Source organism: Thamnophis sirtalis, unplaced genomic scaffold, assembly GCF_051295495.1.
Source record: "Thamnophis sirtalis isolate CommonGarterSnake01/CBP01778 unplaced genomic scaffold, rThaSir2_p1.2 scaffold_1, whole genome shotgun sequence".
NCBI lineage: Eukaryota > Metazoa > Chordata > Lepidosauria > Squamata > Natricidae > Thamnophis > Thamnophis sirtalis.
The window spans coordinates 60,376,841-60,389,922 of NW_028261381.1; the positions used below are offsets into that span (position 1 = coordinate 60,376,841).

General features: G+C 37.8%; 1 non-coding gene across 1 annotated transcript in view; it reads left to right on the plus strand.

Annotated features, from left to right (window-relative positions):
* Positions 1–1,364, plus strand: part of LOC106549205 (uncharacterized) — a 7,479-nt gene extending 6,115 nt beyond the window's left edge. Inside the window, exon 4 of the transcript XR_015696337.1 lies at positions 1,049–1,364. This is a non-coding gene — a transcript (uncharacterized LOC106549205). The remainder of the gene's footprint in view (positions 1–1,048) is intronic.
* The last annotated feature ends 11,718 nt before the right edge of the window (positions 1,365–13,082 follow it).

A 13,082-nucleotide genomic window follows, 5' to 3' on the forward strand; every position in this document is an offset into this window, starting at 1 on the left:
GCTCTATGAAGGATGCTATTTTCCGCTTGAGTTGCTAAGTGTCTTTTTCAAAGGCTGTATAAGGCCTTATTCAGTAATAGATGGGTGGAATACCCGTGGTCATCTTCAGAAAGGTCCCACAGATGGATGAGTCAAATAAATGAGCTTCAAACATGGAACATAATGACCCTTGGCTTGAATCTGAAGTAAACTATGTTAACCGATTCCCCAAATAAAAAGAAAATGTTTTTCCCCCCAATAATATGATGATTAATTTTTCTCCTGGAAGTGTTCGCAAGGAATATTGCTCTACAAGTCCTGATCTTTACTAACTCTACTTGTGTAAGAGCCATAGCCTTCACCTCAAGAGGCCCATGAGTCCTAGGGTGGGTTTTATTTCTACTTCTCTCTGAACCTAGGCAATAGTTTGTTATCATTGTTACTGAGCCAGTCATTATGGCAATAAGTCCAGGTATCATGTGGCCCAGGATGCACCTTTCAGGACCGAAAGAACTCTAAAATACCGTATTTCCACTGCCTATCAAAATGTGCATTAGTGTCTCAGGTATCCAAACAAACAGAACTGACTAGATTATTTTGGACCCTGGAACAAAGGTAAGTGTTGCCCTAAGTATTGCTCAAAAGAACAAGAAGGGACAATTCTTTATCAACAGTTTATGCAATGTTACTCATTACTTCAGGTTCAGGCTCCTCTACAAGATTTTGATGATGGTGCAACCAAAAGGCTTAATAGTGGGATTGCCAATGCATTACCAGACAACTTGCTGATTTTTTCATATATTGGGGTTGTTTTCACGGGAGTAGATAGGTCATTTTGAGATCTCACCACCTTGCCCCAGTCTCAGTCTTGCTGTTCACATTGTTCACATGAAAGAAACAAGAATTTTGAATAATGTGGATGTGCTGCATGCCTGGCCCAGCCTCCAAAATGAAGGAAGGGTAATCTATCTAGGAGCTTCCATTGTTAACAAAGGACAATGTTGGTGAAGTGAAAAATTAAATTTATTTTTTCCATAAGCAACCAGAAGGCCTTTTTTTTCCCCTGTAGGATTCGAGCAACCAAGCTATAGCAGCAGGTGCGGCTCTCAGTATGATTGTGAACTTCTGAATGCAGTGTCAGGAGTTACTGCAACTTGTTGTGGCTATGATTTATGCAACGGTTAGTGTTCACTTTCAACTAGGAGACCTTCTCGATGACATCATTGGCTTCAACTGATTGCATTGTTTGTGATTTGTCTGAAATTGAAGAGCGATTTGGAATGTGCTGCCCAATAATATTCTCAATCCGTCCTATATGAATGGGAAAATAAATAAAGCATGTCATCTTTCATTGTGAACTGTGAATAAAGATTTGTTTTTATCTATCTTGTGTCTACACAAAATCAGTGTTTTTGGAGTTTCCTTAACTACTGACAATGTTGCACAAAAGCTTACACAAATGTACATAATATTCCTGAACATCAGAACATTATGCCAGTTATCAAAAATTGCTTAAAAGATATCAGAAATAACAACTATGTAATTTTTAATCTGCTAGGCAGGAAAGTTGTGAATGTAGAATTGTGATTCCAATCTGTGTTTTCCCCCAATCCTCATCAGCATATTTGGCACATACACTTGTGTGTATGTATAAACTGCCTCCCTGGCCCCTATGTAAATATTGTGTGACATGTAACCTATTCAGAAGAAAGTTTAACAGAAGTAAATATAAATTGTGTTTTTAAATTGTTAAATACCTAAAGAGAAACTTCATATCTTAAATCTCTAATTTCAATTTTATAAAAATTCATACTTTCAATACTAACATGTCAGAAGAAAATGTATTTTTAAAATTGTTAGATTCTTAAACAGGAAGCTTCATATTGAATTATCCAATAGAAATTTTAATTAAAATCTATACTATCAATGATAAAATAACATACAAAGTGAAAAAAATAAAATAAAAAATAAAAGATGAAAGTTCAGGAAAAAATAAAATAGAAAAAAATAAAAATAAGAATATAGTAAGGCAAAAGAAAAGAAATATATAAAGAAATGACTTCCCTCTACTCAACAAATATAAACAATTTTAATAACTTATCAGTTTTATTTAAACATAACAGATGACTCCATAACCCAACTCACACATTCTATCTATTTAGGTAGAAACTCTTAAAATTAACTTCGGGGTCAGTTGTTCCAAAATATCCTTCAACATGTTCAATGTTAAAATATTTTACTCCATTCTGAAAAAGCAAATCAAATTTAAGCATTCTTCTCTTTAATTGTAATCTTTAGTTTGTTCTCCCTACTGCCCAATCTTCAAGAAATTGTTTTCACACCTTATGAGCTGAGCTCCATCAATAAACAAAGCCACTTGGTTGCAGCATGGGTGTGTTTTGCAAGTCCAAAAGTTTGCATTGTGATCCATACAAAGTTATTTACCTAAATAAGAAACGGTTTTCTATTCCTATTACCACTCCCATAACAGTATTATTGCAGAATAAGTGGTGGTATCCTCCCCCTTTAAAAAAGGAGAAAGTAAGAAAGCACAAGTATATTTGCAGCTGTACAGAGGGTTAGCAAACTGTAGTTCAGTTTTATCTCAGCTACACTAAAGATAAGATTCTGCTTTTCTCAGGCATAGATCTAATTTGTTATTTATACCATAAAATATATAGAGGAAAATTCTTATTGAGAGTGGACCATATATTCTAAGTTAGAGGAAGAAATGAAAGCTTAGTAGGCCCAAGAAAACAAGGATTTTATGTTATTTCTGCATTATGACTATTATGATTGTTATTCTTTTGAATTATTTCATTTTCCTTAGCCTGAATATATTAGAGAAATATGCTATAGCAAGAATTAGGCAGGGTAGCTGCAGTGTTTCCAGATGATAGCAGATCACACGTTCCAGCATCTATTAACACTGGCTAGGCTGGAGACTTTTCTACCTTTTGTGGGAAGTTATCATCCAGCCCTCTCCCAGAAAAATGAAATATCCTAGGAAATATTGAAAAGGCAGAATATTTCTCTGGATATGAAAAGAAAGAAACATGTTTTAAAAGACAGAATAGTTGCCTGTAGCTTCCTGCCCATCCCCACTGTTAATGGGCCATTAAGAAGGCCAAGCTAGTCCCTTTTACATAATAAAGACTTCTCCACTGCAGCCCCAGGGGGGATGGGAGTAAAGGCATGATAATATTGGCCCTTTACTCAACTGATCACATGGCATCTGAGAACTCAACTAAACCTGGATTCAAAACACAGCCCAGAGAGTTGCCCCTGCATGGCCCTATGGTAAGGTGACCAGATTTTCAGATTGGTAAAGAGGGACACCTTTGACTGGGGGGGGGGGGGGCTTGATTAAAATTTTTATACGGAGCAACAAAAATTCTCATACAATGCAAAAATAGTATTGTAATATTTTTTTTATTTCAACATAACTACAATTTATAAATATAATACATTTATTTACATTTATATTTATTAAATATATTGACAAAAATTATGTACAGTATAATTTTACTCTTTGGCATATTTCTCACTGAGTGAATTTTTTTTAGTATATTGCTGTCGTTGTTTAAAAGGTCATGAAATTAAATTATATTTCACACATAAAATGGCTTTCAAAGTCTCAACACTTAATTGTGATTTTTCTGATGTCCACACTTTATTTACCGTAGAAAAAACGCGTTCAGTCGCAGCATTAGTTCCTGGTAAGGACAGCGTGTATTCCACAATTTTAGAAATATTTCTAACCATTTGTTCTCTATTGTGATTTTTGCTGATGCCCAAGATTCAACCTTTTCCTTATCAATATATATTTTTAATGATGATACATCATCAAAAAGATCATTTTGAGAAATATTACTATTTGGGAAATTTTGATTAATACGATCGAATGATTTTTGCACATCATGCCAATTAAGTTCTTGTTTTAATGCAACCCAATGAAAATGTTCAATATCATTGTAATGTACCGTCCACTCTTCTAAATAATCTACACAGTTACTATAGAACTTTTTAGTGTGATTCATGATGTCTGCACGATTTATTGCACCTTGTTCTTCTAGCTGGCTTATACTATTATGGATAGTTACGGGAATAAAAATATTTTCTAACCGCTCTTGATGCTGAAATTTTAAATTATTAATTTCATTTGCTACTTCGATTACCGAAATTTTGTCACCTTCAATAAATTTTATACTATTTTGAAAAACAGCTGCTTGATTGTGTACAAACTCTAGCCAAATTTTTGAAGATTCTTTTTCAAAAAACTCTTCTAAAATTCTAGGACATTTATCCTGTGATAGAAAGTAGGATCTCAAAGGATCGTATATTTTCAAAATTCTTTTGACAGCTGGCAAAAGAGCTAACCAGCCCGTTTTACTGTATCTAAGTATTTTGTGATATTTGACTTCCGCATTTTCACAAAATTATTTAAGCATTTCAATGCGCAGTGTGTATATATAGAAATAAGAATATATTTTAACAATAATATTTTCCACATCTACGGGCAACAAGTCAGCAGCTGTTTGAATGGCATTATGTATTATGTGCGCTGCACAACCAACACCAATAATGTTTTGATTAAGGTTTTTGTTTAATTTATAAAAAATATTATTTGTACCTCTTCTCGCTTTTCCTCCAAAATTTGCGTTCGTGTTGTCTCCACAATATGCAATTATTTTATGTTTTAAATTGTTTTGTTCCAAAATATTAATAATGGAACTGAAAATTATTTCAGAAGTTTCGCCGGGCAAAGAAACAAAATCTAAAATTCTAATTTGTATTCCAGTTTCCGAATCAAAAAAATCTAATAATGGTTGGAAATAATTTTATATCCTTATGATTAGATGCATCAGAATATATGGATATAAAATTAATTTTCTCTAGATTTTTGTTTAATTCTGAAAATGCATATGGGGAATGCACATTACGCACAATTGCCTCGGATTTTGTTCTAGCACAGGTAAATTTTTTGTTGAATAACTTTTTGACAACTTGTGATGTAGAATGTAGGAGCCAGGGCTGTCCATAACAGGCTAGGTGAATTAGCTAGGGAGCAAAAAGGATAGAATAAAAGCTATCTGAATTAAGAACCCTAGTGGAAATTTACCAGAGCCATATCAAAGAAACAGCCCTGAGGAAAAGGTGTTGGAATTCATTTCAAGTGTTTATGTGAAAAGCAACCTCTGTTATCTGAAACACAAACACACAGAGATGAAAAGTCATCTTTCTGACCTAATTTACTATGCAAAGCCTCATGTAACAAAAACCTGTTACTCCCTGCTGTGATTTACAATTCTCTATCTCCTTTTCAATGCCATTCAGCTGTAAATCTTTTGTTCCCCTTCCTGCCCTCCCTTTTGCCAGGATGTGATTTGTAGAATACTGTGAACTCTTTTGTTAGTTTATTTGTGCCATTTGTTGATTATATATGTCCTTTGATACATTCCCTTCTGATGACGATGTAATTAGCTTTCTTCTAATAAAAAGGCATTCTGGAGAAACAGAAATTGCCACTTTGCCCAGACAGCAGCCTTCGTGTCTTATTGGGGAGCCGTCTAAGGAATTGGATCGCAAAGTGGACCGCTGGTTGAAGGGACCCCCGCAATCCTTGCGGGCGTTGTCTCTTCAGTAGAATCCATAGATTTGAAAGAATGATTGTGATTAATAGCATGAAAAGACATAAGTCCATCTGCTGATGCTAATTTCTTTTCTTCGTATTCATACGTTGTTTTACGAAAAAAATCCTGTATTCTGGAGGAAGATGCAGCAGCATCTAAATATCTTTTATATTTCTGTGTCTCCAAGTGCTTTGTAATATCATTCTTCCCACCGTGTGAAATAGAAAATTCACCATTACATTCTCACATTTTACTATGTGATCGCTTTTGGTTTTTTTAAGAAAAGGAAATTCACTTCTTAAATCATCGTTGAATTTGCATCCTCTTTTCTTACTCATTATGTTAATAATCTAAAAAAAATTAAAATTATATGATTTTATACGATATAAAATTCAACGAGGATGAAACACACTAAATCTGGCAAAGCTGCCTTGCACCAACCTGGCCTGCCCATAGAATAGCAGTCACTTTGAGACACATAAACCTGGTCTGAACATATTGCATCACAAAGAAAACATTTGCAAAAAGGAACATTTCTTGTAGTAAATATATTTTATAAACAATTAAAAAATAAAATTCCCCCAAAATAATTAAAAAGGTATTTTATAAATAAAAGAAATCCTTAAAAACCATTGTTAAGTATTACACCAGCAATAATTTACACTGTAACCATTTCAAACTATTCCACACAGAATAAATTGAAGTAAAACAATTTTTAAAAATTCTATACTCAATACTTTGAAATGTATTGTGCATAGAATTTTTAAAAATAGTTTTACTTCAATTTATTCTGTGTGGATTCTTTTTTTAAATTATCTTAGACTATTTATGTTTTATTTTTCTTTATGTACACTAAGAGCATATTTACCAAAGACAAATTCCTTGTGTGTCCAATCACACTTGGCTAATAAACTATTTTATTCTATTCTATTCTACTCTACTCTACTCTATTCATTTCTATTTCAATTCTAATAAGGAGTTTAGCTTCACTCTCTTGAAAATGTAAGCTAGCATAAGGCATTAATGCAAGCTAGCCTTAGCTTTCAAACAGTTCATTTAGTGACCAAAGTTACAATGGCATTGAAAAAAGTGACTGATTATCATTTTTCACACTTAGCTACCATTTTCACATTTAGCGACCATTGCAGCATCCTCATGGTCACGGGATCAAAATTTTGATGTTTGGCAACAGATTCGTATTTATGATGGTTTCAGTGTCCTGGGGTCATGTAACTGCCTCTTTTGTGACCTTTCGACAAAGTCAAAACCAGATTCACTTATGTTACTAACTTTATCATCTGCAGTTATTCACTTAAGAACTGTGGCAAGAGGGGAAGAAGGCTTAGCAGTGAGAAGACGGACTTTCAGGCTCTCCCTGGATTTCCTTCTATTCCGAAGCATCTGGACAGTCCCTTTTTGGACCCAAGTTGTCCCGGAGAGACAGTGAAAGGTAGGGGGAGACCCAGTGGTCCCAGAGACATTCGCAAAGTCTCTGGGGACCCTGGAAAAACCTCCTTTGCCAGTGACTTTCGGATTAGCCACAAGGCTAATTGAAACTGCAGGCAGTCCTAAAGAAAGAGAAAGTGTTTTCAGCTGGTAAGAATATTTTATTATTTAGAGAGAATGGACCGCCTAAAAATTCAAACTAATTTAAATTAAAGAACAGAAGAATCTAGCGGCGATTTTGATCTTTTTAATGGTTTTGGACGGTGGTTTTAAATGTTATTCACACGGATAATGGATAGATTACGCCAAAAACTCCTCTGATCTTCCGCAAATGGGCTGTAAACCAATTCACTATAATTTGGCTGTTTACATCTTGACACTTTTATTGCTTGGCAGTATTGGCTTAAGATCTGATAAGATTGTACAGCTTTCAGTCTGCTTTTACTTGCAAATACTTCAGAGCTCTTAAGAAAAAATACTAACTGTGTATAAACATGGCGTCTATTCAAGTGTTTATTCAAGTGATTTCTTCAGCACTACAGAAGCTGCCTGACACACAAGATAGAATTCAGAGAAAATTGGATTATTTGGTGTTTTTGGCAACAAAGTACGAGGAAAAAACTGAGAATGTTTTTCAAATACAAAATAAGGATGTCGGAGATAAAGATTCTGAATTTGTTGATATTCGGGGCAACTGGTTTACTTCTGAGGGAGGAAAGAATGGAATGTTTGAAGAGGAGGCAGACACACAGAAAATTTACTTCAAAAGACAGGGCGCAGGAGGAGTGAGAAGCATTAAAGAATTCATAGTTTATGAAATACCATCTGCAAAACATTTGATACCACTACTGAAAATTAAAGACAAGCTGATAAAGGAAATAAAAAGAGGGCGGCAACATTATATGAGAGGCACTGCAAACAAAAGGGTGCAAAGATTTCTTCGTATGGACTTGCTCATAAAGATGTTTGGAGAACTGGACGCACGAATGGCAGCAGATATAAGACTGTTCTGTTATTGGAGAGAAACAGGCTGATAGATGGAAGAATATAATTCAAAATTAGCTAAACCTAGTTAAATTCATTTGCAATAAGTATAGTTGAATAATAATTGATAATGATAGTAATGTATATAATATTGAGTTGCTATGATAAGTAATAATTGGATATGAGAAGGGAAGGTTAGAAATATCTTTGGACTATATATAAGGATTATTAATCACAATAATAATTATTATAAAAAAATAAAATAAAACTATATACAGTTAAATCTTAACTAATAGGGGGGAAATGCTATGATATAGGATATAATTAAATAAGGAAAGGAGAATGATAATAAATTATATACATGGAGGATTAGAAATTAGAAATCTTTGGTATTAAATAACTTAATGTTAATGGAGGATTTTATAAATAAGTAAATGAAATGCCAGCGTGTGGTTGTGGATTGAATTTTTGGTATAGTTAAGGAGGAAGGATGTTTAAATAACTGTAGTCAACTAAAAGTGGAGGTATGATGATGTTAATATAGTAAACATTTGAGTTAAGACATTCGAATTAATATGAATTAATGGAAGAGATGCACAAAAACTTCTTGTAACCAGCTGATATACTTTTTATAACATATGTTAGTTGTGTTTTTTCTTGTGTTTTTTTATTGTTGTGTGTATCAAATATATAAGTATATATACAATAGAGAGATACAAAGTGTGTCTGTGGGGGGAAATATAGTTAGGATAGATTAGCAAAGGTAAGGGAATAAGAAATGTAGTTAGGATAGATTAGCAAAGGTAAGGGAATAAGAAATGATACTAAATTATATTTGGGTTGGCGGAAGTACCATCCCAAGAAAACATAAACTGAGATTTAAGATAGACACGCCAATAATAGTAGAAAAAGAAAGGGTGAAAGGAGGAGAGAATGAAGGGAAGATGGGGGAAAGAAGAAAGAGGTAAGGAGAGGAGGATAGAAAGGAGAGAAAGAGGAGGAGAGAGGGTAGAAAGGGGAAGAGGAAGAGTAGGAGTAGGAGAAAAGCACGGGAAGAAGGAAGGGGAAGGAGAGGAGGAAGGAGGAAAGTAGAGAAGGGAGGGAGGGAGAAAGGAAAGAGGTAAGGAGAGGAGGATGGAAAGGAGAGAAAAGGAAGGAGAGAGGGTAGGAAGGGAAAGATGAAGAGTAGGAGAAAAGGAGAGGTAAGGGAAGAAGGAAGGGGAAGGAAAGGAGGAAGGAAGAAAGTAGAGAAGGGAGAGAGGGTGAAAAGAAAGAGGTAAGGAGAGGAGGATGGAAAGGAGAGAAAGAGGAGGAGAGAGGGTAGGAAGGGAATGAGGAAGAGCAGGAGTAGGAGAAAGGTACAGGAAGAAGGAAGGGAAGGGAGAGCAGGAAGGAAGAAAGTAGAGAAGGGAAGAAGGGAGAAAAGAAAGGTGGTGTTGTAACAGGAGGAAGGGATGGTAAATAAAGCAACCCAAACTGTATATTATAACCTATTAAATGAAATAATAAATGTATAAGAATGATAAATGCTAAAACACTTGTAACCAAACGACATGCTATATGTGATGGTGTTTTTTTTTCTGTTTTGTGTTTTGTTTTTGTTTGTTTTCCTTTTCATTGTTGTGGGTATGTGTTGTCCATGTAACAAAAAAATAAAAATTTTAATTAAAAAAAAAAGAACTGTGGCAAGAAAGGTGGTAATGGGGCAAAATTCACCTAACAATCAGTGACGTCCCTGCCACTGTGTCTGACAGATGTCTCGCGTTTATGGTGGACATAAATGCGAGACGGCTGTGACACGCAGCGGAGATTGCATCTCTCTCTCGCTGCTGTCTCTGCTGCACACACCCCCGGCTCCTCCGTCCCCACCGCAAGGCGCCTGCTGTGACACAGCAGCAGGGATTGCTTCTGCACAGCGGCGGAGATTGCATCGCTCTCTCGCTGCTGGCTCTGCCTCACCCCCCCCCCAGCCTCCTCCGTCCCCTCCTCTGCCCCTTCCCTCTCTTCCTGATTATTAACAGTGCAAATTCACTCAGTGTCAATGACTCCTGAGTCCATTTCAAAGTATTGTGCATAGAATTTTTAAAAATGGTTTGTTTCAATTTATTTTGGATAGAATCTTTTTTTAAATAGTCTAAGACAATTTAAAAAAAGAATCCACACAGAATAAAACTATTTTAAAAAATCCTATGCACAATAAATAAAATATTATTTTAAAATACATTAAAAAAATAAAAGAAAAAAATCTGGCTCACTTACCAGCAGGCAGGCAGAGTCAACAGAACTTGGATGAAGCACAGGCAGCAGGCAGGCAGCAGGAACAGGTAAGACATTGACTGGACTGGACAGACAAAAAAAGGCTAGGGTCCCTTAGTGGTGTGGAGAGGAGGCGGGGCGGGGGGGAAGCTAGACTGCAGTGGCTACTGCCAGCCCGCGGCCTCCCTAGGGTCTTTTACCCGCCTCTGCTGGCAGGCTGGCACTTTCTTTCTTTGTAGAAAGCAGCTTGTTTGAGAAGAGAGGGGCAGCCCGCCAGCAGAGGTGGGTCTTTTACCCACCTCTGCTGGTGGACTGGCACTTTCTTTCTTTCTAGAAAGCGGCTTTTGGCTGCTCCGCTGCTATGTCCGACATAGAGTCGGGACACCTCTATGTCGGACATAGCGGTGGGGCAGCCAAAAGCCGCTTTTTTTTTTTTTTGCCTCACCAGCCGTAAACCTCACCACACGTTGCTGGTTCTCAGAGACAGCACTCCTCAGATAACTGGATATTAAATCCTATGTTTAAAGTTGCAATTTAGGCAACAGTTAGAATTATCTCTTGTGTATAACCCCCCCCCCCTCCCCTGCTGCTCAGCATTCTCTCTGGCTGTCCTTATGGATTGTGTGAGTGTTAATTTAAAGAGATTTCTAGTTCCTGCTAGGCAACATTGAATCAAAGGCCAGCTCAGAGATTATGATCTGCATGGATTGATCAACTATAGACCTATCCCAAATCATTGAGAGCCTAATACATAACAGGGATCACCGTCTAGATCTTTCCCCCACCCCACTTGGGGCAGTTACAACTTGACTTGCCATTGGAGGAAAATGTCATCAGTCATTGCTGTGGACAGATCCTTCTTTGATCCAACTCACTTGGTGTTAATCACCCCAGGGAGTCTATATTCCCAGAGATTTCCAGAGAGATTTTAGAATTCAACCTGAGGATCTGGATGGTAATTCACCCAAAGCTTTGGTGATATCCTTGAATGGTGGATGGCAAGGATCTTGGACTGCATTGTGTGGCCTTTCCCTGCACATGAATCATGGAAGCACATTGGTTTATCAAAGAGTTCTAGGAAATGGAAACTCTAGAGTGCTACTGAAAGAAAGTGAAATGCACACCTGATCAAACATGGGTAAAAGGCCATGTTTAGGATGATTTCACGGTAATCAGGATGGTGAAATGTCTTCTTTTTTTTTTTTTTTTTTTTTGCTTTTATTGTATCTACTAAGCATCTGTTACCTGTTTAAGGTAACCCAACTGGGAAAAGATCAGCCTTTCAAAATAGACCAGATTAGGAATCCAAAGTCATGCAGGTCAATAATATGTCAGGCCTGCATTTATATTCCTTTTTTTGTCTGAAGCCACTTGGGTGAAAAGTTAGAACTTAAAAGTGGAAAGGTTAGTAGAACAATTCCATGACAAGTGTCCTGATAAGCTAAAGTTTAGTTTCAAGTTTATTAGAATTTGTATGCCGCCCACTCCCATAGGGACTCTGGGCGGTTCACAACAGACAAGAAACATTTAAAATTTAAAAAATAGAATAAAAAGTAAAAATACAGTATTAAAATTCACATCACCCATTCCATCTAAGCGGGCTGGATATCACTCAACAGCCCCAGGCCTGCCAGAACAGCCAGGTCTTGACGGCTTTACGGAAGGCCGGGAGAGTGGTAAGGGTCTGGATCTCTGCAGGTAGGTCGCTCCACAGGGCCAGCGCAGCAACAGAGAAGGCCCTCCCCCGGGGAGTTGCCAGCCGGCATTGTCCGGTTGACAGCACCCGGAGGAGGCCCAACCTGTGCGATCTTGTTGGTCGTTGGGAGGTAAGTGGCAGGAGACGGTCTCTCAGGTAGCCAGGTCCTAAACCATGAAGGGCTTTAAAAGTAACAACTAGCACCTTGAAACGCGTCCGGAGACCAATAGGAAGCCAATGCAGCTCGCGGAGAATAGGTGTAATATGGGTGTATCTAGATACACCCCATATCGCTCACGCGGCTGCGTTCTGGACCAGCTGTAGTCTTCAAACACTCTTCAGGGGCAGCCCCATGTAGAGCGTGTTACAGTAATCCAGTCTTGAGGTGACGAGGGCACGAGTGACTATTCGAAGTGCCTCCTGGTCCAGGTAGGGCTGCAACTAGTGCACCAGGCGAACCTGGGCGAAAGCTCCCCTGGTCACAGCCGACAGATGGTGCTCTAATGTCAGCTGTGGGTCCAGGAGGACACCCAAATTGCGGGCCCTCTCTGAGGGGTGTATAATTTCACCCCCCAGGCTAAGAGATGGAATGTCTGGACTAACCTTGGGAGGCAGCATCAATAGCCATTCGGTCTTGTCTGGATTGAGTGCAAGCTTGTTCGCTCCCATCCAGACCCTGACAGCCTCCAGGCACTGGCACATCACTTCCACTGCTTCGCTGAGTTGGCACGGGGCGGACAGATACAATTGAGTATCTTCCGCATGTTGATGATATTTAATCCCGTGCCGCCGGATGATCTCACCCAGCGGCTTCATGTAGATGTTAAATAGGAGGGGGGACAGGACCGAACCCTGTGGCACCCCATAATTGAGGGGCCTAGGGGTCGATCTCTGTTCTCCAACCAACACTAACTGCGACCTGTCCGAGAGGTAGGAGGAGAACCACCTTAAGACAGTGCCTCCCACTCCCACCTCCCCTAGGGGTGGAAGTGGGTGGTTAATTTTTTTATGTTAACTTTTATGTTGTTCTCTTTTCAGGAAATGTTTTTCTTCTGAGGAGAGGCCGCCTGTCAGGCCTGCATTTATAT